This window comes from Morone saxatilis, unplaced genomic scaffold (assembly GCF_004916995.1).
Source record: "Morone saxatilis isolate NCDOM2014 unplaced genomic scaffold, NCSU_SB_2.0 Contig4, whole genome shotgun sequence".
NCBI classification, from domain to species: Eukaryota; Metazoa; Chordata; class Actinopteri; family Moronidae; genus Morone; species Morone saxatilis.
The window spans coordinates 18,299,318-18,303,973 of record NW_023339984.1 but is presented as its reverse complement, the minus strand read 5'-3'; positions in this window follow the sequence as shown (position 1 = coordinate 18,303,973).

Here is a 4,656-nt window from a genome sequence, read left to right as displayed (position 1 = left end):
GCCCTCTTCCCGCCACTCCTCCCCCCACACGTCGCTGCTGTCGTCCTCAAAGTCGACGTCGGCGGCGGCGGTGGCGAAGACGAGGCTTCACGTGTGCCAGAAAAACTGAGGAAGGACGGAGGGAGACAGACAGAGCTTCCTCTCTCTGCCAATGATCGACCTCAGAGGGGACGAGAGGCAGACAGCGAGGAGAGTGAGACAGGGACACGGAGGGAGGGAGGGGTGAATACCTGTTTACACCTGTGGAGGATCTCCGCCTCCGAACTGTCCCACTATCTCAATGCTAATTAGCTTCCTGTCGGGCTGCATTCACACACAAACTCAGCGGGATGTGAAACTCTTTTGTCGTTCAGATCCAGTTTCCTCTCGGGCGTCTAGACGAGGCTGAAACCGCTTTGAAATCCGGTTTGACCTAATTTACACCGACAGGAAACGCATTAATATTGAAAACCTGATACGTGTCGTTGTAACAGCCTCCAGCAAGCTTTTATTTTGAAAAACCACAGTCTGGACTATGTTTAAAATATATCTTTATTCTTCTATAAGGTTCAACTAAGTTTCACTTTTTCAGTAATGTTTTAAGGGTGTCTTTGTGGCAGTGGATTAACTTTGTTTATTAGAACGATTTTCAAAATAAAAGTCCTGAGTTGCACTGAAGGAGGTTTAATTCGGCTCAGGTACAACAATATTTAATCTGGTCAGCATTTACACAGGAAACACTGAACTTAATCTTCAGTTCTTTGTCCATTTTGGGAACCAGGAGAGACAAAAACAGCTCAGGTGTTAAAATTGGTTTTAGCTTTAGTTTCATGTGATAAACAACAACAGTTTAACTCACATTAGCCAAACTCAGAGGCCTTTCAACACCTCAAGGACACATTTAAATGAAATAAAGGACTCTGTAGACCCTCTCCTCTGTGATGTGGCAGCGTTCTGTGAAACGTCGTTAAAGCCCAGACATCCTGTTTGATTGCACTGTTGTTATTGTGATAGAGTTATTTTTCTATAAGTTGTTCCTGTATATTTTGGATGAATGTTGGTATAATTATTTGTTTGTTATGTGTCATTTATTTTGGGGGTTTATTTCCACCACTTTAAGAAGGAATCTTCTGTATTGTGAGGCAGACTAATCAATCACTAATCTGTGTTTTTATGATTAAAAGGATTTGTCATTTCCAATAAGTTTGTGTGTTTGGTTTTTTGAGTATTTCATAATGTTGTTGATCGATCAGTTTTATTATTTTGGTACAAAGTATTTGAATTCTACATATTATGCTTTTAATATATCAGTCGCTGTAAGAGTCACAGTAAACAAGTTTCTCCAATTACTGAACCTTTTTATTATTGTAGTTTCCTGCACAAAACATTGAGCAGTATATCACCGAACTCACTTCCTCTTTCCTAAAGTTTCCAGTCCTGCAACTTTATTTAAAAAACAAAAGCCTAAAAACGTATTTAATCTTTCAGAAATTCTGCTGTGGAATCAGGAATTTCAGGTCTCAACAATCTCAAAAAGTAAATTTAAATCCTGGCGAAATATCAAACAGCGTCTACCAGTTGAAACCAGCCTCTTAAAAGGCAGTTTTTCCTTGCCCCTGTCTCCAAGGTCTTGATGGTGGTACTGTTGGGTCTCTGTAAATGTTAAAAGGAGTTCGGTCTAGACCTGCTCTATTTGAAAAGTGTCCTGAGATAACTTCTGTTATGAATTGGCGCTATACAAATAAAATTGAATTGAATTGAACATTTATAAAGATGGACGACGAGACAGCTCCTCAGTAGTGAAGCCAGAACCTCTCCGTCGCCCCCTGGTGACCGACTGCTGTATAACTCATAAAGCCTTCCAGTTTCCCAAAGATGGTTTCGGTCATATTAGGTCTTTCTTGTCACGCTGCTGTTTGTTCAAATAAGTCTTCATTAGCAATTTTGTTTTAATCCATTATTTAAAGATGTAAACAATCTTGATGCCACAGTATCAAAGTCCCACCCAACTGACTCATTGGCGAGCAGGACCTATGGGTGCCTCAATGGTTGGCGGTGACCCTCAACTCTCCATCAACGTGGCTCTTCCTCAGAGCATCACCCTTCCCAAATTCAGATAAAGTGACCGAGCTGCTCTGTAATTTCTTGCAGCCAGAGAAGATCCACTTGTGTGATGTTGAAGGCAAACTGTAGCTAGTTAGCAAAGGCTGCGGCTAATAATGTCTAAACGGCTCAAATCCACAGTTTAACACAAACGGTTTAACTCCACAGTACTACATAGTTAACAGTCTATGTTATAATATCTGAATTTCCTGTCCACAGACTTTAAGATACGTTGTGATGTGCCATTATTTCAACTCAATCAAATAACAGAAACTCAATTTTGTCAGTTAAAAACATTCTTGCAAAATTGAATCCGTTTTACTTAAAAATTTCACTGTAATCAGTTCCAACAATTCTTTGAGTTAAATTAATGTATCGGGTTTTACAGTAGCAGCTTCCCTGAAACAAACAGTTTAATGTTCTCTTTATATATATAATTAACAGGACATTTTATGTAACTGTGTTCATCACTGCGGCTCACAACTGTTGATGTTTAATATCTGAGGCCGACAAGCTCAGACCACATGTATCTGAAAACCAGGCAGTGGATGTTTTTCCCAGCACTGGTGGGAGGTGATAACATTAACAAAGAGGAAAAAGACGCGCCCACAGGCCTGTAAAGACACAGGGAAATGATTCCATCTGTGCAGATAAAAGTTATTTATGACCACACAGTTAAAACTTGCCCCCCAGATCTTTAATGCATTTGCTGATTTAAATGTCAGAGTCTAACAGGTGATTTCTGTCTTCGTCCTGTAATGAAGAACAGGATGAATGAAACAGTGAGTCCACGGTTCGTTTAAAAGCCAATTTTACAAATACCTTCCTCATATTGAGTTACACATTAAATCTTATCTGACTCTTTTTGATGAGTAACATCAGATATTTCATAGCTTTTAAAATCCTTAAAACTCATCCTGTCCTCTGCACCGAAGCCTCACACACTGAACACAGGTGTTACACGCGTCACATGTAGTTTTACACGAAGACACAATGATTGATTATTGATATAAAAATATAAAGAAATGTGAGTTTTTGGCATAAATCGCTAAATAGGGGAACAATATAGCTGATGATGTGAAATTACATTTTCACAAAAATGGCAATTAATCCTATTTTTACAGGGAACTAGTAAATATTAGGAAACTGTTTTAAGTTTCAAAATGTATTTTTTAGTTTTGATGATAGACTGTTCTCTGTGTGATTGTGTGCATTTGAATCCTTGTGAGGACACTTTTGCAGAAATTTTGCAAGAAGTACACAAACCTCACAGAGCGTGTGCTGGTGCGTACGACCATATATGGTAATTTTTTTGTTTCCAAAAACCTTCCGAGAATCAGAGAGAGAAAGGATGTGTGTGAGCATGTTCCCTCTTTTGTGGTTGGTAGCTGTTGGGCATCACTGTCCTTAGTTTGGATATGGTTGTTATAAAGATAACACACACACACACACTGTTACATGCTGATGTCACTCTTCCATCCGTGTTTCCCAGCTTCCCTGTTGTTGCGTGTTGAGTATAGGTCAGTCACACACCTATCTGCATTAACGTCACTTTACCATCGGTGTTTCCTTGATGTCACAGTGTAGTTTCACTCACACTTTCCCCTGTTGCTCTGATGGTAATATGATTAAAAATCGCTGTATGTGACCTCGGCCATTAAAAGGTAAAGAAATTAGTTTGTTTAATGTTGCTGGAGATCAACGTACGTCCTTACGAGTGCAGAAGAAATGTGTGTTTGCAGTAACGTCCACTTGCTGCTGCTGATAATCTGATTTTATCTTTGTGGTTTCAGACTCTGAGCAGATGATGATGTTTCTCTGCACGCACTCACTCAAACTTTATTGTACACAGAGAGCGCTGACGGAGCTGCTGCTGTAAACATCAAACATTATCTTTATCATTACTGATATAATAATAATATTTATGTATGAGATTGTTTATCAGATAATAGTTTGTAGTTAGATAGTATCCCATAATTATTATCATCATAAATATGAGATGTACAAATCTCATAACTACTAATATAACTATAAACATTAGCTTGCTAGCTCATTTAAATCAATGGTTAGCTCGCTAGTAAATTGGCTACTTAGTTTACTTTTATATGTTTATTTTATCGTTTAACCTTTTCAACTCTACAACATAGACTAATGTCTGCTGGTAAACATTTTTTATTATTATTAGGATCAATTTTAGTATGAAAAAAAAGGCAACAAAAGGTCCGGGGGTATGTTAACTTCAATTCATTATTTAACAGTTGTTGTCTGTATGAGATTCTTTCTCATAAATCATTATCATTAAGATACAAGAATATCATTAACATAAGGTCTGAAAAGCTCTACGCCTTCTCCCCTTCTCACTAGAATGGTTTATCGGTTTTTACAACGTAATAAACCTGCCGAGCGAGAGACATGTGAGACTGGTTATTGTTTAACTACTAACAACACAAACACACTTCCTGTATTGATCAGTCCAGGAAATGTGTCTGTGGTTGTCTCAAGCTAAAGCAGGTAAGACTCACTTTTATAAATCGTAGAGTTTTTATACTTTAAACTGTCAAACCATTACAGTAA